This window comes from Urocitellus parryii, chromosome X (genome assembly GCF_045843805.1).
Source record: "Urocitellus parryii isolate mUroPar1 chromosome X, mUroPar1.hap1, whole genome shotgun sequence".
Taxonomy (NCBI): domain Eukaryota; kingdom Metazoa; phylum Chordata; class Mammalia; order Rodentia; family Sciuridae; genus Urocitellus; species Urocitellus parryii.
Window position 1 is genome coordinate 81,016,242 of NC_135547.1, and position 26,889 is coordinate 81,043,130.

The following is a 26,889-nucleotide window of genomic DNA, read 5'->3' on the forward strand; positions in this document are numbered from 1 at the left end:
TTCCGCCATGACCTCCTGCCACACATTCATCCTCCACCACAATCATTCCTTTAACTTGCTACTATTAATGATGTCATATATTTTATATGGTCAGAGCATCTCAGGGCCAGTAGTGTGAGCCATATCCTTTTATTATTTCTATATTCTCATGCACAGCTCTAGCTGTGCTGACCTTGGAGGATTTACCCCTCTTAGGGTATGCCAGATTAAACAGACATCAATGATTGTACTATGACAATGGCTATCATATTGTACAGCAAGCACTCCAGAGCCCACAATCCCAGCCACTTCAGTGGCCTCTCACACTCTGAGCCACTATTCACTAGCCCCACACCTCCCGCCCTCCCCCATACCCTAGAGCCTGTCGATATTACAAACTCTAAAAGCTCCTGCCTACATGACCCCTCTCCCCACTTGCCTTGTTGTGAATGATACTGGTGCTTTGCCAAAGTTCCGCCATGGGGTGGCTCACCCTCTCTTCCTTAGACCTGTGAGTATAAACAATGTCTTCACAGTGGCAATCTATCTCCTGATTGCTTGGAATCCCCATTACCAAAAGGTAACAAAACCTATATTTTAGAACAATTGTAGGAAACAGGGTGGTTGGCCATTGACCAGGATGATAGGCTGTTAGACTCCTCATGGCTCACTGATAGTGCGGGCGTGCCCCAGGAGGCTGTGGTACGCTCCAGGCTGCTGCTGCTGCTGCTGCTGCATGCCTGCACTGTGGCTACAAATGCTGTTTGTTGCTGTGGATTCCTACCCTGAATGCAGAACTTGAATACTGAGTCTCCCCCAACTTATGGTCTGAGCTGAGTTACTTGCCTTGATCTGAACATTATACTCTTAGGGGCACCCTTTTCAAATTGACTAGGTTAACCTTAAAAAGGCTTTTCAGAATAAAGTGAGTTTGGATTTATTTCCCAACATTTTGGGGCCAGCTAGATGAGTGCACTTGACCAATTGACAGGGTAACATGGAGAACTGTCAGGACAAACTGTAGCATTTCTTGATTCCCATTCATCCCACCCTGCCCTGTTGAATAGGAGAACCCTCTTTGGAAGCTCTCATATGTGGTGATTGACACACAGTCAGTGTGATGTTTTAAACTCAGGAAGTAGGCTATGCACTCAGTGAAAAGAGTTATAAATGTAAACTTTTATCACTTGTCTTGCTGCTGTTGTAATTTATCCCCTGACCTAGTGACGTACAAGAGATCATACCGTTTGTGACTAGCACAAGTATGCTTACTGAAAAATGTAAAAGTGAGAGAAGACTATGTCCTCAATCTCCTAAAACCCCAAAAGACATCATGCAATTGATTCAGGAAGGTAAAATGCCCGGATAAAGTGCATGGATCTTTACTGACTACGTTTGCTTAACAGCATACAGAAGGCCTTAGGCTATCAATCTGGAGCCTCGAGAATAATGATCTCATCACTGTACTGGAAGAGGATCCAGGCTCCTCGAAAATCAACAAGAGGGGCTGTGGCTCAACAGTAGAGTGCTTGCCTTGAACGTGCGAGACCCTGGGTTCGATCCTCAGCACCACATAAAAATAAATAAAGGTATTGTGTCCAAGTACAACTAAAAAATAAATATCTTTTTAAAAAAATCAACAAGAGGGCAACCACTATTGGGGTCCCTTGTTGTGGCTATAGGAGTTACATTTCTGTTCTTCATACTTGAATAAATCCTACTTTTTCATTCTTTAAAAAAAATTAACTGGGACATAGTACCAGAGGGAGGCCAGCACCCATGCAGAGATCCACTTAGGAAACACCAGAACTTCATGGGGTTAATAAAAGAAACAAAACAGTTAGAGACACAAGGAGACTTAAAAAAAAGAAAGAAACAATGAAAAGGGACTGATACACAAGAGAAAACCATCCTGTCCAAAAGAAATGCTTCTAGACCAATAAGTGTAAACCCCAATCCCTGAAGGCAATTTCAAAAGCTCCAGAACAGAAAAGTCTGCCTAAAGGCAGGTCACAGGATACCTGCTCTACTTTCCCTTTCTGTAACCTACTAGAAGACTCATACTGAATTTTTTCCACAAACAACTGATAGGGATTAACTGAGTGGTAACTGAATTGGCAGGGCATAGCTGGAGAAGATGGGGATTGGAAGCGTGGCTATGAGGTACACATTTTGTATCTGGAGAGTAAGTAGAGTCTCCCTCTCTCTGATCACCATGCGAACTTCATCCATCTGCTACATTCTTAGGCCAAGGTCTTCTGCCTCACCTTGAGTCCTGAGGAATGGAGCCTGCTGTCTATGGATTGAGACCTCTGAAACCCTGAGCCCTCTAATAAACCTTTCCTCCTCTACAATTGTGCTGGTTGGGTCTTTTAGTCAGAGTGGCAAAATAGATGACTAAAACACATGCATTCACAAAAATATAGATTTGCCATTTGACCCAATTAGAAATCCAAAACTTACACACTAACATTTATATAGCACAGTTTTATAAAAGAAATTGTATATAATAACCACATATCAATATAAGTTCTGAATTAATATTAGCATTTGCTAAAATGTACTAATTAAGCTAGAAGCAGTGATACAGGCCTGTATTCCAGTGACTCAGGAAAATGAAACATTAGGATCCTAAGTTCAAGGCAGGCTTTGGCAACTTATCATGACTCTCAACTCTCATGGCAACTTAGGAAGACCCTGTCACAAAATAAAAATAAAAAATACATATACGTGGCAGAATATGTAGCTCAGTTGGTAGAGTGTTTGAACATGAACAAGGCCCTTAGTTCAATCCCCAGCACCACCAAAAAATAAACAAAATAAAAAATATAAAGGACTGGAGATGTACTTCAGTGGAAAAGTGCCTCTGGTTTCTAGCACCAGGAAAAAGACAAAAAAAAACAAACAAAAGGGCTGGAGATGTAGCTCACTGGTAAACTGTCCATGGGTTCAATCCCTAGCATCTAAATAAATAATTAATTAAATGGACTAAATTAATAAGTTCCATACATGATCAATTTCTAGGGTACAAATACATATACCTGAATCTGAAACAAAAGGAAAATATTTTGTCTGCTATAATATTAGAAAAATAGCTACACACAAAGTAGAAGAAAAATAGTTCAGCATTGTTTATTTGTTTGTTTTTCAGTACTAGGGATTAACCAATGGCCTTGAGCATGCTGGGCAAATGCTCTACACCTGAACTACATCCCAGCCTTTAAGCCTCATTTTAACTGCATAGTTGCTTCAATATCCTACACTCATGGTACCAATTGTGGCAATATGTCTCATATTGGGTTATAGATGCTATCACACAATGAATGACAAATTAAAATTAAATTAAACCTTTGGCAGTTATACATTTTACTGTGTTGGAAAAAATATACTGAGTCCTGGGCATGAAAATAAACAGTCAAGACTAATCAGCTCTGTCAACAGGGCAATAAGTTTACTTCCATGCCCAGAAGGGCCCACAGCCATCTAAACCAATGCAGGGGTCCCTGGCAGGCAGTCAGCTTGGCTTTTCTTTCTGACACAAGGGGACTGGGTCCTTGCCTATAGGTCAGAGGGGACCTCATTGGCTTTGGGAGAACAGCTATGAAGGAAAAGGGGTACTGGACCACTACTCATTGGTTGGAGCCAACTTCACTATTTCCTATTGGGTTATTTAAAGAAATATATCCTCTACTTGTCCCCACCTCTCTTGTGGTGTTCCCTTGTGGTGGGACAGGCCCTCTGGGTTGAGTGCCTTTTGACAGGAACACAGCTTTTCTCAGTTGATCAGGCCAGGTCTCCTTCTCACCTCCTGTGTGTCAAGGAGCTGTAAAATTTTACACTGAGGTATTAACTGTTTGTTAATTTCCATTCGGCTCTTCACTCAGGCTGCCTTTCTTATATCCCAGGTCATTTTACATTTAAGGTTAAATACTGTATTTTGAAAATGGACCACCAGGATTGTCAATTTCTCATAACTAGATAAAATGGGACCCAAAAAGCCCCAGAAAAAAATAGTTAATATGGTACTTTGAAAGTTAAAACACTGACATTAAAGATGAAAACTTATTATAAAAAGTCAATTAAACAAAAAGACCAGGGACTGGGGTTGTGGCTCAGTGGTAGAGTGCTCACCTAGCACATGTGAGGAACTGGGTTCAATCCTCAGCAACACATAAAAATAGATTTAAAAAATTAAAAAGAAAACATAAAGACCAACACATGTAGACTTATGGAATAGAAGGCAGAAACAAACTGCTACATACACATTTAAATGATTTTTTTTTTTTTTTACTAGAGTGTCAGCACCATTGCATGGAGATAGAACTGTCTTTTAGTTTCAACAAACGGTGAGAAATATGGAAATCCATATACCCAAGAATGGCATTGTCCATTTACCTTATACCATATATAAAAATGAACTCAAAATGAACCAAAGACTTGAATATAAGGACTAAAACCATAAATTCTCATAATAAAGTATCAGACAAAACTTCATGGCTTTGGTTTTGGCAATGATTCCTTGCATATAATACTGATATGCAGGTAGTAAAACTAAAAATGGGAAGGCAGATAACGAGAAGCCACTGGGTGGGCACCATGGCCGGGATCACCACCGTCGAGGCGGTGAAGCACAAGATCCAGGTTCTGCAGCAGCAAGCGGATGATGCCGAGGAGAGGGCTGAGCGCCTCCAGCGGGAAGTTGAGGGAGAAAGGCAGGCCCGGGAACAGGCTGAGGCTGAGGTAGCCTCCTTGAATGTAACGATCCAACTGGTCGAAGAGGAGCTGGACCGTGCTCAGGAGTGCCTTGCTACTGCCCTGCAAAAGCTGGAGGAAGCAGAAAAAGCTGCTGATGAGAGTGAGAGAGGTACAAAGGTTATTGAAAACCGGGCCCTAAAAGATGAAGAAAAGATGGCACTCCAGGAAATCCAACTCAAAGAAGCTAAGCACATTGCAGAAAAAGCAGATAGGAAGTATGAAGAGGTGGCTCGCAAGTTAGTGATTATTGAAGGAGACTTGGAATGCACAGAGGAGCTGAGCTGGCAGAGTCCCGTTGCAGAGAGACAGATGAGCAGATCAGACTGATGGACCAGAACCTGAAGTGTCTGAATGCTACTGAAGAAAAGTCCTCTCAAAAAGAAGACAAATATGAGGAAGAAATAAAGATTCTCACTGATAAACTCAAGGAGACAGAGACCCACGCTGAGATCGGTAGCCAAACTACAAAAGACAATTGATGATTTGGAAGATAAGCTGAAATGCACCAAAGAGGAGCACCTCTGTACACAAAGGATGCTGGACCAGACTCTGCTTGACCTGAATGAGATGTAGAGCTCCCCAGTCCCGCCCTGCTGCTGCTCCTCCCTCTGACCCTGACTCCACCTGAGGCCAGCCAGCCCGAAGCTGACCTTGAAACTGAGGGCTGATCTTTAACTGGAAGGCTGCTTTCTCCTTTCAACACCCCCTGGACCCCCTACCCCCTTGTCTTTTTCACCAAACTGTCTCTGCTTCTTCCCAGACATTCCAGCTGGGCTAGAGGCAGAGCACCTTTGGGAACAGCATTTAAGGGAATGTGAGCACAACACACAAAGTATCTTTAAAAGCATGTTGTGATGTACATATTTTGTAAATTACTTTTTTTGTTGTTACAGTAACCATTTGTAAAACATTCCAAATAATTTCATAGCTCTGAAGCAGCAATCTAATTCCCTTTTCACTTTTGGAAGGTAACTTTCCAGCCTAATCCCTATTGCCCTCTCCATAGAGGAGGAAAAGAGGAATAGGCCTGCCTTACTGAGAGCCAAACAGAGCCCAGGGAAAGACTCTACTATGGCAACCCTCATTGCTGTGTGCAAAGTACTAGCCAAACCAGAAAGGTGATTCCAAGAGGAGTTAGCCAAAAAACAAAAACCTTACTATTCAGGTTTTGTTTTATTTTTAGCTTTAAGATATCTTTAGACAACTGTATTCTTATTTTTTACTTTTTTTCATCAGAAATGACCAAATTAGCATGGTGAGACCTCTGAGACTTTTTGTTTTTCTGGTGCTGGGGATTGAACCCAGGGCCTCGTGCTTCTTTGGCAAATGTTCTAACACTGAGCCATATTCTTAGCCCTGAGACCAAATTTTTCTCCCATCTCTACCCATTTCCCAAGTGTTCACAGAATGGATCATGGGCCCCTTAATCTTGCGTGACCACTTAATTGTTCTCCTGCTTGCTTGAAAAAAAAAAAAAGAAAGAAAATTATGTTTTGGCCACTGATTTAGCCATATGAACTCATCTCATCACCCTTTTCTAGGTCTGAAGCTGCTGTATCTAAAAGTGCCATCTCATTGTGCTTTGTATCAGTCGGTGCTGGAGAATCTTGAATAGCTTATGTACACAACTTTTTAAATTTTATATTATTTTCAAACTGTATCTTTGGGGTGGGGTACCTGGCCACCTCGTCTGGCTGTGAGAGTCCTGCAGTCTGGGCTGGCAGTGTGCTGATCTTTCAAAGTTTCTTTCCCAGCCCAATCCCCACATTTTTGGGTGAGGTTTTGTGAGGTCTGTTAGGTGTACATCCTGCAGCTTATTGGCTTAAAATGTATTCTCCTTTGTTGTGGTCTCTTTGGGGCCAGTTGGGAGAAAGACAAACAATAGCGCAACTGTTTTGATACTGAATATTGACAAGTGTCTTTTTGAAATAAAGAACTAGTCCCTCTAAAAAAAAAAAAAAAAACTAAAAATGATCCAGTTTGACATCAAAATGTCTCACTTTTGTGAATCAATGGTTATAACAGAACGAAAAGACAACTTATAAAATGGGAGGAAATATTTCTAATTATATATCTGACAAACTCTGAAAATACAAAGACATAAACAACTTTTACAAATAAACAACAACAAAATACTGTGATTTTTAAAAAGGACATACAAAAAAAAAGAATCACAAAAAAAAATTTAACACGACACAGGACATGAATACATGTTTCTCAAAAAAAGATACACCCAAGGTCAACAGGCACATGAGAAGAGACTCAATATAAAGAATACTAAAATCATTTTAAGGAAAATTCAAAACAAAATGACAATGAGATCTTGCCTCACACACATCATGGTGCCTCGTACACACAAGTACACTAATAAAAAAAAAAAAGGAGAGAGAGAGAGGGAGGGAGGGAGGAAGGAGAGAAGAAAAACATAACAATTGTTCATAAAAATTGGAGAAATTAGAATTCTATCTTATTTTTATTTTTGTACTGTGGATTAAACTCAGGGTGCTTTACCACAGAGCTACATCGCAAGCCCTGTTTATTTTTAATTTACAGACAGGGTCTCCCTAAGTTGCTCACACTGGGCTGTCTCAACCTTCCTCATTGTTGCCATCCACCTCACCTGACTGAGACATTGGAATTCTTGTGCATAGGTGCTATGAATGAAAAATGGTGCAGCTCTTATGGAAAACAATATGTTGGCCAATTTTTGTAATTTTAGATTGTTTTGGCTTCATTTTAAATTTAAGTTAATTTGGCCCATACCAGAAATAGGGCTTAGATACCCTTAGCACAGTTTTCAATTCTCTTCCCTTCCCAGTTTTTACTGAAATTTACATTATACAACCATTTCCTAGTAACCATCTGTTTAAAGAACACTCCAATACAACCTACTTGACTCATCCACACATAGCCTTGTATACCTTAAACAATTACAGATTCACTCAGGAAATCTGCCTCTGTTAAACCAGGGACCTAACTAAAATAAAGACTTTGGATTTAGGCCTCTGTCTATTTCTGTTGCTCCCCATGGGATGGTTGAGCATGCATGTCCCAGAAAACTGCACTCATCTTGATGCTCCTGCAAGAGGTGCAGCTTTCCTTAGGATTTCAAAGTCATAAAAACTATTCTTTTCACTTCGTGTGTGTTTTCTGTGTGTGCATATGTATTTTGTGTGTGTGTGTGTGTGCATGTGTATTGTGTGTGTGTGTGTTGATGCTTTGTCCTCAGTCTTTTTTTTTTCCCCTCTTCAGTGTCCTGCCCAACTGAAATAACACTTTCAAATTCTCCTCATTTCCAGGGCTCTACTACAAGAGTGGCTATCCTGGTAGAAATGCGTTCCCATCTCTGGGGACTTGCTGCCAACTATTTGTCTGCAGTGGCCCTGCAACTTCTACCCATTCTCTTGTTTTATCCCCTCACCTATCCCCCTATATGCCAACACCTGGTGTGCAGTGGCAAGGTCTTCAGTTAAAAAGGCAGGACTATTTCATTGTCACCTCTTCCAGAAGTCTTTAGGAAAATAAAGAAATGTAAATGTGCATCCCTGGTCCTTAGTCTCTCTTCAGTACTAAGAACTTCCAATGATCTTAGCAAATGATTCAGCTATCATTGCACACTGGGGGTTGCTGCAAACCCAAATTTGGTCAAGAGGGTGGTCCTAGAAGAGGACATGGCTGCATAAAAAGGACCACCAAAAATGCTCAAACAGGCACCACTAAACAACAGGAATTGGCTAAGGAAACATCCAAAGACAAGGGGAAAAATTTGTTTAGCTGCCTAAAAATATAAAACATTCTAAAGACTTACTTAAAAGTTGAGGAAGTTGAGGTCTTGCTGGTGGGGGAGATGTCTCAAGGAAAGGCTGCTGCCCAGGGTCACCAGGTCCCATCTCCATCTTTGCCTGGCGTGGTGGCACACACCTGTAATCTCAACAAATTGGGAGGCTGAGGCAGGATGATTGTGAGTTCAAAGCCAGACTCAGACTCAGAAATAGCTAGGTTCCAAGCAACTCAGCAAGACCCTGTCTCTAAATAAAATACAAAACAGGGCTGCGGATGTGACTCAGTGGTTGAGTGCCCCTGAGTTCAATCCCTGGTACCAAAAAGAACCTCTAATCTATCTATCTATCTATCTATCTATCTTTCTTTCTTTCTTTCTTTTCTTTCTTTTTCTTTCTTTCTCTCTTTCTATCTTTCTTTCTTTATTTTTGTGCTGGGAATTGAACTCAGGAGTACTTAATCACTGAACCACATCCTCCAGCCCTTTTTTCATATTGTATTTTGAGATAGGGTCTTGCTAAATTCCTTAGGCCCTGTCTAAATTGCTGAGACTGGCCTTGAACTCGAATTCTCCTGCCTCAGCCACCCAAACTGCTGGGATTACAGTCCTGCACCACTGTGCCCAGCTATAGCCTCCAATCTTAAAGAGGTAACTAAATTTAATAGAGAAAAATGGCTACGCCTGCCTTTCCTAAATTTACTATAATCATAATAGTCACTGATTAAAAATATTTTGTTAGTCCAACATTGTGAATAATATATTAAGATTGAAATAAGTTTTGGCACTTACAAATTACCTTGATAAAATTGGATTCACTAAATACTCCAGAACTCTTTTTTGTTGTTGTTGTTGCTTTTGGTGGTGCTTAGTATTAGAACCTAGGGCCTTGTACATGTGAGGCAAGCACTCTACCAACTGAACTATATCCCCAACACTCATATCATATAGTTCAATTTTCCTACTTGTATGAAGTCAAAGCAGGGCTTTTGAGTAAAAAATTAATTATACAAAGCTTAATTAATAAGTAGATTATATCAGCTGGTTCTACATTTGACTAACCAAGTTCATCTCTTTTAAAGACGAAACAAATAAATACATAAGTAAAGGAAATAAAAGGTGCTTCATGATGCTTTACTACGACTTAATGCTTTGTTTCCATCTATCAAAGACTTCCTAACTAAAATTCAGTATTATTAAAATTGCTGGCTACATCTGTTCTATCACTAATAAATATACTGTACGATAGATTTGGATAAACTATTTCGTTCAGTGATTATTCCTGCAGCTTTGAAGCTGCATGGTGCCTCTATCTCCAAAGGGATACAACTCACCTTTTCTAGGCTATATAGATATGATATAAGAGCACCTTTGTTGTTACCCACAACCTCAGCATATAAGATCTTGATAACATAGACCTTTTTCCAGGAACCCAGGCATGACATCTGTTATGGTTAGGGTTAGAATTAGAATTAGGTTTAGGTTCAGGGTTAGGGTTAGGATTAGGGTGTGAGACACTGCAAGAAGGTTCAGAGGAGAAATCACTGGACTGTGAGAGTTATAACCCAATTGGTGAATTAATCCCCTGATAGGGATTAACTGAGTGATAACTGAAGTGGTAGAGTGAAGGAGGAGGGAAATGGGGTTGTGACTTTGGGGTATATATTTGAACATGGCAAGGGGAGTCTCTCTAGGCTTACTGATCATGATGTGAGCTGCTTCCCTCTGCCACACTCTTCTGCCATGATGTTCTGCCTCATCCCGAGCCCCAAGGAGTAGAGCCAGCCTTCTATGCTTTGAGCCTTTTCCTCTTCTACAGTTGTTCATGTCGGGTTCTTTTAGTTGCAGCATCAGAAAAGCTATGTCACATTAAGGGTTCTCTCTTCTATGATGATTTATCTGAAATACTCATTAAGTAAGCATATATATACATACACACACACACACACACACACACACACACACACACACACAAATATATATCCCCAATGTCTTTTCTTAGCACTTTTTGGCCACTGGTTACAACATATTCTGGTCTTCATTTACATATTTTACTTATGAATTAAAATCAATAGGCATTCCAATTGATTTGGTCAAGAGGGTGGTCCTAGAAGAGGACATGAATGCATAAAAAGGACCACCAGAAATGCTCAAACAGGTACCACTTAAACAATAGGAATTGGCTAAGGAAACATAAAAAAAAATGATTCCACACAATGCAAAAAAAAAAAAAAAAAAGAGAGAGAGAAAAGAAACAAACAACAACAAAATCCCGAAACCTCTGTCAAAATAAAAGCTTAGGCAATGAAATAACTCTGGACCACCCATAATGGCCAATAGTTGCCTTGGGGCTTCCTACGCAAGAACTTGCTCCTTGGTCTCATGCTAAACACCATCAAAACAATAATGACAGGTTGACTACTGGGTTCTCATGGATATAAATACTTGTCATGGTTAATGTGGATTATAATCTTGATGGGGTTGAGACATGCCTAGGAAACATGAGGAAATCTATAAAGGTTTTGTCTCTCATCACTCCAATAATTCCTTAATGAAAGGTCAAAGCATCCCAGGGACCATTGTATGAACCATGTCTTTCCTGTATTCTGATGTCTGATATCTCTGCTTGGGCTGACCTTGGAGGATTGTCCCTTTCCAGGGCTAAGCAGTTCCCAGAGAAAGTAAACAACTGGCCTGTAATAGTGGATGTCATATCACAGCAACCACTGCAGACCTACAACTCCAGCTACCTCCTTTATTGACTTCTCACACTATGGGCCACTGTTCACCTACCTGACGCCCCTAGGTCCAGGTATCACCAACCTAGCCCTTATGCCCTGGAGCCTGCTGAAATTACTAAATCTAAGGAATCTGAATCCTTCTTACTCGGCTTTGCCCATTCCTTTCCTTCCAGATGAAAATAAAAGCTCTTGCCTCTCCATTCGAGTTGTGGATGACCTTAGTGGTTGCCCATCTGCTCCCTCACTGGGTGGCATGTCCTTTCTTCTTGAGATCTGTGACAATAAAAAAGATTTTCAATGGCAATAATCTCCTCATTCCTTGGAATCATCATTCTTAAAAAGTAATAAAATCTATATTTCAGAAAAAGTGGTGCAAAGGAAGAGGGTGCTTTAGCATCACAGTGGGATGGTATGTTCCAAGACTTTTCTTACGAATATTGCAAGCAGGTACCAGCAGATTGTGGCATATTCTCAGGCTGTTGCACTTTTGCACTGTGTTACACTTTTGCATTGTGACACTGTCTGGGTGTTGCTGTGGATTTCCACTGAAAATTCAGAAGTTGAAACTTGAGTCCTCCACAAGTTCAGATCTAAGCTGTGTGACTTGCCTAGATCCAGATTCAAACTCCTGGGGGCACCCCTTTGTTATACTGACAAGGTCAACTTATAAAAGACTCTTCTTTAGGGCTTCAGGTGTGATTTTTCTCAACTGTTAAGGACAGGATTGGTGTGTACACAGGATGCACTGAGAAGTGATGGGATAAACTACTGCACTGCTATTTTGGACTCATCTCAGTCTGTCCTATGGAGTGGAAAGAGAGCCCTCTCGGGAGATTCTCCTGTGTTGTGATCAACACAGAGTCACTATAATGGTGTTAGGTAGCAGGTAGATTTGAGCAGTGGGACCAAGAAGTTTAAAAGTTAAATTTCAGCCAGGTGTCCTGGAGCATGCCTATAATCCCAAGGACTCAGGAGGCCTTGGCTGGAGGATTGCAAGTTCAAGGCCAGCCTCAGCAACTTAGTGAGACTCTAAGCAAATTTGAGACCCAGTCTCAAATGCTAAGGATGTACCTAAGTGGTTAAACACCCCTGGGTTCAATCCCTGGTCCCAAAGACAAAAAAAAAAAAAAAAAGTTAATTTCTTACATTGAGACTACTTGCTAACTCTCAGCCTTTAAGAATCTCATACAAGGCCATTAAGATCCAGCTTTGGGTTAAAAAGATAGCAATGTATCACAACCCATGACTACATGTTATCTTCAGGGTTATTCTTTCTTCTTAGGGCTCAGGAGTTCAGATTCTTTTTTGGATCTGTACCTCCACTGATCAAAAGAATACAAGTTACCCTTATCAGGATAGGACCCAGATGAAAGAGGGCCTTTGTGACCTTTATGCAAAGATCCCTCAGGATGTCACACAGCTGATTCAGGAACATAAAATTCCCAAATAATATGCATGAACCTCAGTTGTATACTCTGCCTTTCCAGAAAAACAAGGAACTTATGTAAGGACCTGGAGGTTCAAAACACTCTTAAGGCCCCTGTCTCTCTTGGAAGTAGATCCAGGCCCCTCACAGCTGAACTGGAACAAACTATAAAAGAGGCCACCACCTATGCCCAGAGCCACTTGGGCCAACCAGAACACAAAGAAACAAACACAAAAGGATTGAGGACTTAAACACACACACACACACACACACACACACACACACACATTGTAAAGAAATTAATACTTCAAACAAAAGACAAGGAGGGGCTGTTAGAGTTCTCTCAGCAAACACTACTTCGAAAAGTAATATTGAAAAGGCAGAGAACAAACATGCTGCCTATACGCAGTACAGTGGGCACCTGCCCTACCCCACTTTTCTTGTAACCACTTAGAATGTCCATACTGAGTTTCAGCAAAGACAACTACTATGGTTTCAGGCAGCTACAAGTATAAGATACAGAGGAAAAGGGGATAAGATGGAGGCGGTCAGGGGGGTAAGAAAAGACAAGATCCTCTACATAGAAGGGGAAAAAATAAAAGGTAATAAAAAAATTACATTGGGGAATGGGGTTGTAGCTCAGTAGTAGAGTGCTTGCTTCGCATGCATGAGGCACAGAGGTTCGATCCTCAGCACCACATAAAAACAAATAAGTATAATAAAGATATGTGTCCTCTGCAACTAAAAAAAATATTTTAAAAAATTACATTGGTAAATATTATGGTTTGGATGTCAGTTATCCCCAAAAGCTCATGTGTGAGATAATACAAGAAGGTTTAGAGGAGAAATGATTGTGTAATGAGAGCCTTAACCTAATCAGTGAATTAATCCCCTGATAGGGATTAACTGAGTAGTAACTGAAGATGGGTATGGAGCAGCTGCAGGAGGTGGGTCATTGGGGGTGCACCTTTGGGGCATACATTTTGTATCTAGTTAGTGGAGTCTCTCTCCCTCTCTCTGCTTTCCAATCATCATGTGAGCTGCTTCCCTCTACCACAATCTTCTGACATTATGTCCTGCTTCACCCCAAGGCCTGAGGAATAGAGCTGGCTGACTATGGATTGAAAACTCTGAAACTGTGAGCCCCCCAAATAAACTTTTTCTCCTCTAAAGTTGTTCTTGGGGCTGGAGTTGTAGCTCAGTGGTAGAGCACTTGCCTAGCATGAGTGAGGCAGTAGGTTCGATCCTCAGCATCACATAAAAATAAATAATAAAAAGATATTGTGTCCATGTACAACTAAAAAATATTAAATAAATAAATAAACAAATAAAGTTGATATTGTCAGATCTTTCAGTCAGAGCAGCAAAAACAAAACAAAACAAAACAAAAAAAAACTGACTAAACCAGAAATTGGTAACTGAGAGTGGAGTCATTGCTGGGCCTAACCTGACCATATGGTTCAGAAGCTTTTGGAGCTTTTTGAAATTGGTGGGAGGAATTTTGAGATACTTAGCAGTGCAATCTGGAAATGTTTTAGCGGAACTTAATGGCCAGTTCTGCTGGGAGCTCAGAAGACCAGAATGGCAATAGAACTGAGCACGATAAAGTCTGGGCTCATGAGGTTTTAGAAGAAAAGGAGAATATTCTTGGCAATTGTACTACAGGCCATTTGTGTAACATTCTGGCTGAGGCATTGTCTGCATTTTGCTCATGTCCTGTGACTTTCTGTGAGGCTGATTTTAAAAGTGATGGACTCCTTTATCTGGTGGAAGAAATGTCTAGGCAGCATAGCATTCAGGCGGTGGCATGGATATTGCTGGTAGTTTTTAGCCAAATTTATTTTGATAATTAGGAGCAGAAAGCAGAGCAAAAAGATTTGACTTTAAGGGCCAGGGTAAAACTGAGGCTAAGGAAGTTGTAGTTGTTATAAAGACATTGTTGACCCTAAAGTGCAACATCCGCTGACCAAACCTGCAGGAATGAAGCCAAGACAAGCCAATTAGAAAGGCTACTTGGAATGTCATCAACAGGGCCACAGGGTTGAAGCTATATAAGCCCTTTGGACAGAACATCACCAGGTACCCCAGTCAATTAAACATAAAGACAGGAGCTGAGATTGTGGCTTATTGGTAGACTGCTTGCCTCACATGCGTGAAGCACTGGGTTCTTTCCTCAGCAACACATAAAAATAAAGATATTGTGTCCACTTATTTAAAACAAATTCTAAAAAAAAAAAAAAAAAAAAGAATGATACCAGATGATACATGTCCAGACACCTATAGACCTCAAGAATGGCAGAAAATCTTTCAAGTGGTATTATGTACACTTGAATGTTTCACCTAACTGCTACAAAACATAAGTGAGTATTCAGTAATAAATTAGAATGAATTAAAATGGTCCAAATTATATTGTTACATTGTGAGCATGTATATGAAAAAGGAATCCCAATATTATATAACTCTAATGCACCAATAAAAAGTCTTTTAAAGGCCTATTAACCATGTGTCTAAACATTTAAAAGTAATAAATTAACTGTTTTAGTGAGCTTTTTTGCTACTGTGACTAAATGACCTGACCACAACTGTAGAGGAGGAAAATTTATTTTATGGCTCAGTTTCAGAGGTCTTAGTCCATAGAAGGCTGGCTCCATTCCTTAGGGTCGCAGAACAGCATGGTGGAAGAGTGTGGTGGAGAGAAGCAACTCACATCATGATCAGAAAACAGACAGGTCTCTACTTGCCAGAGACAAATGTATACCCTCAAACCTATGCCTCCAAGGCCACCCTACCAGCCTTCAATTAACACTCTGTTAATCCCTATTGGGGGGGGGGATTAATGCACTAATTGGATTAAGGCTCTCACAACTAATCATTTCTTCTCTGAACTTTCTTGCATTGTCTCACACATGAGCTTTGGGGGGCACACCTCATATCCAAACCATAACATTAACAAATTGTTTAAAAAAAAAAAGAAAAGAAAGAAAAAGAATGTAGTACTGTTACATGCTACACTGTAAATGAACCTCGGAAACATTATGCAATGGAAAATAGTTACAAAAAGGCCACATACTGATTCTGTTTATACAAAATGTCCAAAATACCCAAACACATAGACAAAGTAGATGAGTGGTTACCAAGCAATGAATGAACGGGATGATTGGGACTAACTGATAATAGGTACACAGTATCATTTTGGTGAAAGAAGTGTTCTACAACTGGATAGTGTTGATGGCTACATGGCCAGGTGGGTGTGCTGGGAACCACTGAAGTGTACACTTGGCAATAAACTGGTATAAAAATAAGGGAGTTCACTAGGTGCAGGTGAATACACCTGTAATCCCAGCAACTTGGGGATCTGAGAGGAGGAATGCAAGTTCAAGGCCAGCCTCAGCAATTTAGTAAGACCCTAAGCAACTTAGTGAGACTCTGTCTCAATAAATAAATAAATAAATAATAAGCATTTTTAAGAGCTAAGGAAGGGCACTCTGGTGCCTGTAATCCCAGTAGCAGACGCAGGAAGAGTTCAAAAAGCCAGCCTCAGGAACTCAGCAACATGTTAAGCAACTCAGTGAGACCCTGTCTCTAAATAAAAGACAAAAAAGGGCGGGATGTGACTCAGTGGTCAGGTGCCTCTGGGTTAAACTTAAAAAAAAAAAAAAAAAAAAGGAGCTCATTCTAAGTACAATAGTTAAATAATTAAAGTATAATACTTATTTTTTATTTTATGTTTCTGTCATAGGGGAGATGGGTATTGAACCTAGGATGCACTAACAGTGAGGTATATCCCCAGCCCTTTTTACTTTTTATTTTGAGATAGGATCTCATTATGTAGCTTAGGGCCTCAGGAAGTGCTGAGGCTGGCCTTGAATTTGTAATCCTCTAGTCTTGTCACCGGGATGACAGATGTACCCTTCTGTGCCTGGCTCCAAAGCTTATTTGCTATATTCCTTCTTAAGTAATAAGACCATTCTTCCTTATCTCATTTGTGTTCGGGTTTCTGGGATCTTTTGAGTGCACCCTTGTTTTCTAAACTGCATTGCTTAGAAACCATTTAAAATTTAATTTAAGTACCCCACAAATTAGTCTTTGCACCATTGAAGCAGCATGACTGGCTGCCTCCTTGGCTATGTTGTTAACAGAAACTCTAACCCTAAGCCTGGGACCCTTCATACCCACTATGCTCTGGGAAATAGAAAGAGCAACCCACACTTTTCATGGCTACTTAGGCAAAATATGTACCCTCTGATAGACCATAAGAGGAATAGAGGGTGGCTTCCCCTGGCCTTAGACTTTTGTTAGATGTCATAATACTACCTAGCCACCTGGGGCCACAGAAAATATGCTTACCAGAAAATCCTTTGGGATTAACTGAGTGAATAGTAATTGTAGTTCACATACTATGTGAAAAGCCATAGGCCCACAGGTCAGGCTGCAGCACATGTGAAATTACACTCATTTGAACCTAAACTTCCATCAAGACCACAAAACAACAAAACACACATACAAACTCTAATGGTGGTGGTCCACTTTAAAAGGCTTTGCCTATAGCACCAGCTGCACTGCTATTGCAACTTATTTTTTAAAAGGACATGTTTCACTCCCTTTTCTTCCCTAATATCTCTTCCTTCCTAATCTCAAGAGGAAAAGGGTTAACTTTCTTCCCCATCCTAGAAAGAATTACTTGTGGGCTAGGGTTGTGGCTCAGAGGTAGAGTGTTCCGTAGGCTTGAGGGACTGGGTTCTATCCTCAGCACCACATAAAAATAAATATTGTCTCCACCTATAACTAAAAAATAAAGATTCTTTTTTTTTTTTTGTATAAAGAATTACTTATTTGGGGGCACACACCCACCACAGAAACAAAGTAATCCAAACTTTGGGGCTACCACCAGAAGACCTCAGAAATGACTATCTCCAAAATTAACAAGTCAATTAAAACTCTTTGGACAGAAAACATTTTAAATTTAGCCTTTGAATCATCTCTTCAAAAGCCCTCTTGCACAGAATCACAGCCTCTGGGACAAAAGTCCTCTGTGTTTCTCATTTGCTAGCAAAGCAATAAAACTTCCTTTTCCTTTTTCTCAAAATGATGTCCTAGCTATTGGATTGGCATCAGGATAAGGATTAAGCTTTCAGTAACAAAATCACTCTAGTGGGCAATTACATGGTATTTCATTAACTATTGATCATATTCGCTTAGATTTATAAATTGGAACTCTTGTGCACAGGTGATGTGAAAAATGGTTCGGCTCCTATGGCAAACAATTTGGTGAATTCTTAGAATTTTAGATGGTTTTGGCTTCTATTTTAAATTTAAGTTGACCTTTCCCATACTAGAAGCAGGGCTTACATGCCCTTAACACAGTTTCCATTTCTCCTATCCTCTTAGTTCTTCAACAAGACCATTCCAAAAATCTACCTTATAGACCATCTCCTAATAATCGTCTCCATTTGCTACAGTTCAATACAACCTATTTGACTCATCCAGTCATGTTCACATCCCACAAGAACTCTGCAGATGTGCCAAAGAAACTCCTACTCAAGTCACTGTAGCCTCCAGGGAGCTCCTGTCTACTTACTATGATTTACCAATCTTAGCTCCACTCAGGAAACTTGCCTGAATTAAAAATCATGAACTTCAACAAATGTTTTGGCCTTAGGTCAATCTCTGTCTCTCTTGTACCTCACCTTCTTTTCGAGTGTGCATGTCCCACAAGAATGCACTCTTACTGATGGTCCTGCAAGGTCTGCTGCCCTCTTCTCTTTAGGATTTCAAAATAATAAAATAATAAAACAATAAAAACTGCTCCTTCACGTTTGTGTTTGAGTCTGTGTGATTATGCTGCCTCCTCAGTGTGTTGCCTCATTGAAACATCCCAATCAAATTCACCTCCTGTCCAGGGTTCTCCTACAGAGTGGCTATCTTGGCAAAAATAAACTGGACATGGGTCAGAAATTTCAGGCAACATGTTTTCTCAATTACTAGGGACATGCTGCCATCTATCGGTCTCCAGCGGCACTGCAGCATCCACCCCTTCTTTTGTTTCATTGGCTATTCATCCCCCCCCACAAACAGCCATCCCCCTATGCACAAACACCTGGTGTGAGTGGCAAAAGGCTTAATTTAAAAGCCAGAAAAACCCATTGTCACCCTGCAGAGAAGCGCTTAGCAAAATAAAGAAATGTAAATACGAATCCGTTGTCCTTGGGCTCCTCTCAGAGCTGGAAACTTCTTGCATGCTAGGCAAAAGACTCAGCTGTCATATCCCAACTGGGTGGTCCTAGGAGAGGACGTGGCTGCGTAGGAAGGGGACCCTAAACCACGAGAAATGCTCACTACATGCTCCAGTTAAACACTAGGAATTGACAAAGGAAGCGTCCCAAGACAAAGGGGAAAAGTTTTAGCTGCACAGAAATATAAGCCATTTTAAAGCCTTTACTTAAAAGATGAAGAAGTGGGAGGAAGGGAATGGAGTATGGTGGTAGGAAGGGCTGCTGCTCATTGTCAACAGAACCTTTTCCCATGGCTCTATTCCTCTTCTCAATCAGAAAAAGAAACTTAAAATAAGAACTTCTGTCAGATAAATTCCTAAAACACATTTAAAAATGTTTAAAGGAAAAAAGGCTGTCACTTAAGCCAGTTACAAAGTAAGGAGTAAAATAAGGGGAACTTTTAGTACTTAGGGATCACCACGTATAGAGAACACAATGCAAGGACTAGACTACATAAATTACTTATTAAGTCATAAACACTAAAAAAAAGATAAAAGGCAAAAATTGTGTGGTATACATATATATATAAAGAAGTTCAATATAAACAATATGATAAATTGTTTTCCAGTAGGAACAAATCATAATTAAAATAAAACAAATTAACCTAGTTTGGTCCAAATGAATATTCAAAATTGATGTACTAGATTATATACAAAAGATATATTTATGTAATGTATTTATGTAAGAAAAATGGAAAAACAAAGTGCTGATTGACTGTGTGTCTAAACACTAACTTTTGATAAACTACACCAATTGACAAAAATTCACTGGGCTAATAATACTGGGGCTCCAAATTGGTACACCTGGGATCCCATGAAATTTTAAAATTCTGCAGCTTTCAATCTTCAACAGGTAACTAAATATAATACAGAAAAAAATGGCTATGGCTGCCTTCCCTAAATTTCACTCATAATACTCATAACACTCATAATACTCACTATTCCAAAAATTTCTATATTGGTCATATATGCTCTGACACAAAGAATATACTGAAGTAAGCTTGTGCATCTACAAATTAGCTTGATAAAATGGGATCTCAGGGCTGGGGATGTGGCTCAAGCAGTAGCGCGCTCGCCTGGCATGCGTGCGGCCCGGGTTCGATTCTCAGCACCACATACCAACAAAGATGTTGTGTCCGCTGAGAACTAAAAAATAAATATTAAAAATTCTCATTCTCTCTCTCTCTCTCTCTCTCTCTCTCTCTCACTCTCACTCTCTCTTAAAAAAAAATGGGATCTCATTTACACTGGGCTAAAACAGTTCAACAGCTCTATTAAGTTAATACAGGACATTTGAGCATATAAACATACCTAGCTAATTAAGAAGGAATTGACGCTAGTGTCTGTTTTCTCATTTGACAGGCCAATTTGGTCTTCTTAAATCTGAAATAATAAGCAAGTAAAATGAATAAGAGGGTAGCAGAGGGAAAGAGGGCACACCTGGGACTAAAATGGAGCAAAGTACATTCCATGCATGCATGATTATGTGAAAATAAACTCTAGTATCACGTGTGACTATAATGCACCAATACAATCGTTTTTAAGAAAAGAAATAAAAGGTGCTTTATGGTGCTTTACCCAAACCTTAATACTTTGATTCCATCCTTAAAGCCTCCCTAAACAATAGTTAATAAACTAAAAAAGTCATGCTGTTTATTTAAATGTCCAGGAATCGGGATACCTTAAGAACACCCTCTTCCAGGCAGCCATGTCTGACACACATACGAAGTACATATAAAGTCAAGGTTTTTTTGTATTTCCTAATCTCAGATGCAACATAGCCCTCATTTAAATATGTTCTGAGGCTGGGGATGTGGCTCAAGCGGTAGCGCGCTCGCCTGGCATGCGTGCGGCCCGGGTTCGATCCTCAGCACCACATACCAACAAAGATGTTGTGTCCGCCGAGAACTGAAAAATAAATATTTAAAAAAAAAATTCTCTCTCTCTCAAAAGAAAAAAATTATAAAAATGTCCTTGTAGGCGGAAGGCAGAGGGCGGGGGAGGAGAGCGGTCGCTGGGTGATTGTGTCACCAGTAGGCGCCGCTCTCCCCGCCCCCACCCCTGTCTTTGTCAAGGCGGGAAACCTACACAGAGAGAGGGAGGAGCCTGATGAGCTCATAGCTCCATGGCTGCTGCTGGAGAGTGCTGTGAGCCAGCGAGCACGGGAGAGCAGCCTACACCTCAGGACCAGCGACGCCGTGGCGTCACCCTTTTCCCCAGCTCTCCTTCCCAGAAAAGGTGGCTCCTCATGCCCGGGCACAAGCCAGAGCCTTTGTCAGAGCCCTTGCCAGAGCCAGCAGCAGGGCACCAGGGAGGCTGCTACTGCCAGCCTCGAGTGGGGACTTCCTCTTTAGTAAGTGGACCCTGAGGAGGGGCTGGGATTTCTGGCTCGGCCTGAGTCACAGCGCAAAGATCCACAAGGTGTAGGGAGAGGAGTCCACGTGGCAGCCTCAACTGCTGGAACACAGTGAAAGTGGCGCCAAGCTGAGTCATTGCTTCTCTCCAGTCAGCTGCCTGGAATACCTTCTTGGGCCTGTAGCATGTCACCCTGGTTTGTATGATACCTTACCCCAGCTCAGGAGCCACCCTCACTCTGAGTGTGGGGATCCTAATGTGAAGCAGGGAGAGTAGGATCAGTGTCTCTCCAGTTTCTTACTGTCCCCCTTTTCCTCAATATCCTTAGGGGTCTTTTCCCTTGGTCAGTCACCAGACCCCTGGCTCTTCTGCAGGTCTTTGGGGAGTTACTCTACTCCTGTCCTCCCTCACAGCCTCTTACCAAGGTAAACTATAAAAACAAAATCATGGGCTAGAGTTGTGGCTCAGTGATAGAGTGCTTGCCTGGCATGTGTGAGGCCCTGGGTTGGATCCTTGCAACACATGTAAATAAATAAATAAAAGATCCATTGACAACTAAAAGAATATGTATTAAAAAAAAGTCATGGGGGGCTGGGGCTGGGGCTCAGTGGTAGCACACTTGCCTGGCATGTGTGAGGCACTGGGTTTGATTCTCAGCACCACATATAAAGAAATAAAATAAAGGTCTATCAACAACTAGAAAAACAAACAAAAAAAAGTCATGGGCTGGGGATGTGGCTCAGTGATAAAGCATGCTTGCCTAGCATTTATAAGGCCCTGGGTTCAATTCTAGTACCACCACTACCAAAAAAAAAAAAAAAAAAAAAAAAAAGTGGCACAGAGAAAGCATAAATAAGCAAGACACCCAGGAAGAAAAAAGGGAGATGAGCAGAACCATCCTCTGGTTGTAGCCACACTACCACTGCTTCTTCTCATTTTTGAGCAGGAGCCTTCCACAGTTACTGCCTCAGTGCCAAGGAGGAAGGAAACCAACCCACTTTCTCAGCACCAGGACTTCTCTCTAAAACAGTGTCTCCACCATCAGCAATATTTCTAAAAGGCTATCTAAATTCTTGAATGTGAAAACTGTCACATCTTCTCATAGTCCAGGCAAAGTCCAAGAAGTGGCAGGCTGGGTTTTAGAAATGAATCAGGAATTTCTCTGTGTGGGCAGCAAAAGACCACAAACTGAAGGGTCTCACAGAACCTTAAGCCAGATAGATGAGAAAACAGAGGAGGAGCACACTTCAAAGAATGGTGAAATTGTTGAACAGAACCTCGACCTGGAGACCCAAATGATTCTTGGCAAGAACAAGTGGAAGAAAACAATAATGAACTTATTTCCGTATACAAGGACTCCTCAGGAAACCAAGAAAAACAGGAGGAAGATGCAGAACATGCTGCTGAAGAGGAAGAGGAAGAGACAATGGACCAGGATGATTTTGATCAGTTTGGTGATAGTAGCAGAGGAGATGAACACACACAGAGTAATAGTGCCACACACTGCAGAAGTCCTGTGGACCTGCCCATTCACCCCCTCCCCTCCGCATTCTATACAAAGACAACAAAAATGAAAACAAACTTGGGCCACGGTTCAAAGGTCCACTCCTTTTCTTTGGAAAGAAAATATGCAAAATCTCAGAATGTACATGTACCACTGGGATGTTCAGCAATACCAACAACTATTAGGGACCTGAGAGCAGCCAATGGCCAAGGGCAAGAACAACACTAGAAGAATTGTGTCCAATCAACTACACGCCTCCTCCAAGAATGGCAGAAAATGTTGCAGGTGACATGTACATGTACTACTTGAAATGTTTCACTTAACTGCTACAAAACGTAAGTGATTATTCAGTCATTAAAAGGAGTAAAGGAAAACAGAAAATTGTAATTAATAATTTTTGCATCAATAATTTTTTTTATCAAAGGCCCACAAACCACATGCCTAAACATTTAAAAGTCATAAATCAAGTTAATAAACTAAGAAAGTCATGCTGTTTGTTTAAATGTCCAGAATAGGCAATCCCATAGAGATAGGGGTTGCCAAGCAGTGAGGGGAGGGGACAACAGGGACTAAGGGCTAACAGGTACACAGAGTCTTTGGGGGTAACAGAAGTGTTCTGGAACTGGATAGTGGTGATGGCGCATGGCAAGGTAAATGTGTTGGGAACATTGAAGGGTCCAGGAAGGTTAAAATGGTTGCTGTTATGTGACATACTTATCAGTACAATGCAATAAACATAAGGGAGCTCATTTTAAGTGGAATAATGAAACTCCAATGACTATTCTGTGTATCTACAAGGCACTTAAAATTAATATAAGAACTCCACTAGTCACTGTAGATAACTTACCTGTCACTGCTACATTAGTAGAGTTCATGCAGCTTCTTTTCATCAATGCCAAGCTTGTATACGGCTCAGTGTGATGAAATATTCATTTCTACTTTGTATTGAAATTCTCTGAACATTTACTTCAGAAGTCCCTATCTTTGCAGTAAGCCATGGTTTTAACAAAACTAGGCAAATGCATCAAGGCCAGTGTATTGTCACTTCAAAGCATACCCCAGTCCCACATCCCCCAAAACATGGCCATTTTCCTAAATCTCACCAATGGAGATGATGTGACTTTGTGTGCTGAAGAAGTCTTCACCCCTGTGCCAAAATCTTCGCCTGGCTTTTCTTCCTGAACTCATTACATAGTCCATGATCCATGCACTCTGTACAAATGTACAATCCTAAACTTCTATACCTAGAAGAAAAACAGGCACAGGTCACAAAAGTTAAAGGAGATTATTTACTTCCTTACGAGGCACCTGTATCAAGTGCCTTCTCGCTGGGGACAGGATCCCACACTCCCAGATTTTTTGGCCTGCTCCTATACACATTCAGCTTTCCCCATAATCTTTCAGCTTTGCATTTTAAAATAATGCTAGTGGCCTCAAACATGTGATCCTCTTGCATCAGCACCCTAGTTGCTGGGATTATAGGCATGCATCAGCATGCCTAGCTTGGGTAACATTTTATCTCAGGTAAGACCTTATCTTAGTATTCTTTTCTCTGTTATTATGGTTGAACTCCTGAACTAGGCCATAGCACCCAGCCAAAAGAGTCCTAGAGGTAAACTCAGTTATTACTTGCCTTGTTGTTGTTACAATTCGTCCCCTGACCCAGTGAGGTATGATACTCTTGCACAGCAGGAGCAAGAAGACCCTATATCCTTGCCCACCAAAGAGCCCTCAGGATATCCCACAGTTGATTCAGGAACATAAAATTCCCAGATAATATGCATGGTCCTCAGTTATATACTCTGCCTTTGAGTAAACCAAGGGCCTTATGTAAGGTCCTAGAGGTTGAAAAACACTTTTTTTTTTTTTTTTAAGAGAGAGAGAAAATTTTTCAATATTTATTTTTTATTTTTCGGTGGACACAATATCTTTATTTGTATGTGGTGCTGAGGATTGAACCCAGTGCCCTGCCCATGCCAGGCAAGCACGCTACGGCTTGAGCCACATCCCCAGCCCGAAAACACTCTTAAGGCCCCTGTCTCTTTCTTGAAAGTAGATCCAGGCCCCTCAGAGGTGAACTGGAACAAACTATAGAAAGAGGCCATCACCTATGCCCAGAGCTACTTGGGCCAACCAGGACACAAGAAAACAGAGAAAAGGATTGGGGACTTAAAAAACAAACAAACAAACAAACAAAAAAAATGTTTCAAACAAAACTTTTGTTTGAAGAGAACTGATACTTCAAACAAAAGACAAAATTATGCTGTCTTAAGGAGGGGCTATTAGAGTTCTCTCAGCAAACACTATTTTCTAAAGTCATATTGGAAAGATAGAGGACAAAATAGGCTGCCTATAGGCAGTGCAGCAGGGGCCTATCCCTACCCCTCTTCCTGTAACCACTTAGAATGTCCATCCTGAGTTTCAGCAAAGACAACAACTGAACACTATGGTTTCAAGCAGCTAGGAATGTAAGAAAAGGAAGGAAAGGAAAAAAAGGAGGGAAAGAAAATAAGACAAAATCCCCTACATAGAAAATAAAAGATAACAAAAAAATTACATAGGTAAATGTAATATTTTATATATTATTTATACTTAACATGTTCATATATATATATATATATATATATATATACACACAGACACACACAGATTCACAATTTTACAGAATTTGAAACTCAAATTTTTTTTTTTTTAAAGAGAGAGAGAGAGAGAGAGGAGAGAGAGAGAGAATTTTTAATATTTATTTTTTAGTTCTCGGCGGACACAACATCTTTGTTGGTATGTGGTGCTGAGGATCGAACCCGGGCCGCACGCATGCCAGGCGAGCGCGCTACCGCCTGAGCCACATCCCCAGCCCTGAAACTCAAATTTTTAAAAATATTTGTTTATATGGTGCTGAGGATTGAACCCAGTGCCTCATGCATGCTAGGCGAGCACTCTACCACTGAGCCACAACCTCAGCCCCTGAAACTCAAATTTTACATACTAACATTTACAGGGCTAGGGATGTAGCTCAGGGGAAGACTACTTGCCTGGCATGTGTGAGACGCTGGGTTCGAGTCTTAACACCACATATAAATAAATAAATAAAATAAAGGTCAATGAACAACTACAACTAAAATTTTTTTTTAAAAAATTATGTACTATAAATTGATAGAATACAATTTTGCACATATAATAATAAGCACATATCAACATAGGTTCTTTTTTTTTTTTAATATTTATTTATTTTAGTTCTCGGCGGACACAACATCTTTGTTTTGTATGTGGTGCTGAGGATCGAACCCAGGCCGCACGCATGCCAGGCGAGCGCCCTACCGCTTGAGCCACATCCCCAGCCCTCAACATAGGTTCTTAATTAATTTTAGCATTTGCTAAAATGCACTAATTGACTAAGCTCCAGAATCAATATATTCTTGGGGCTCATCTATTTATACCTGGATATATTGCTGAAGTTAAACATTATAATTTTAATAAAATAACTACCTTTATAGGAAAAATAGTTATGCCCCATTTTAACTATATAGTTGCTTGAGTTTCCCATGGTCATAGTTCCTATTGCCATAAAATATCCTGCATTGGGCATAGATGCTGTCACAAATTAAAATTAAGACACATATATAGGCTAATGGACTAGAGGAAAGAAATAAACTCTTGCTCAAATGATTTTTGACCAACAGAACCACTGAATGTAAAGCACGATCCTTTTTCCTTGGAATAGTTAAAATAACTGTGAATGATTAAAAAAACAGAAAAAATAAAAAATAAGCAGGAGATAGGAGGGTTGAAAGCTCAAAGCCAGCCATAGCAACTTTACGAGATGCTCATCAACTTGGAGAGACCCAGTCTCAAAATAAAAAATAACAAAATAATAAAGGGCTGGGGATGTGGCACAATGGTTATGTGCCCCTGGGTTCAATCCCTGGTACCAAGAAAAAAAATTTATATAACATAAAGTTAAAAAGAAAATGTTCTGGGGCTGGGACTGTAGTTTAGTGGCAGAGCGCTTGCCTAACAGGCATGAGGCCCTGGATTCAATCCTCAGCACCACATAAAAATAAATAAATAAAATAAATGTAT

General features: G+C 40.5%; 1 long non-coding RNA gene and 2 pseudogenes across 2 annotated transcripts; 2 read left to right on the plus strand and 1 right to left on the minus strand.

The window, feature by feature from the left end:
* Positions 1-431: 431 nt before the first annotated feature.
* On the minus strand, positions 432-24,034 carry LOC113175449 (uncharacterized). Of its 2 annotated transcripts, XR_003299965.2 has the most exons (6): positions 23,913-24,034; positions 20,262-20,333; positions 11,447-11,526; positions 10,213-10,411; positions 8,543-8,655; positions 3,744-3,802 (listed from the first exon to the last, which is right to left on the minus strand). It is a non-coding gene; the product is annotated as an uncharacterized LOC113175449 (long non-coding RNA). The 2 variants fall into 2 exon arrangements; XR_003299966.2 differs by lacking the exons at positions 3,744-3,802; positions 20,262-20,333 and adding an exon at positions 432-488.
* LOC144250778 (uncharacterized) lies at positions 4,576-5,348 on the plus strand (annotated as a pseudogene).
* On the plus strand, positions 22,451-23,037 carry LOC113175447 (F-box/WD repeat-containing protein 7 pseudogene; annotated as a pseudogene).
* Positions 24,035-26,889: the final 2,855 nt, after the last annotated feature.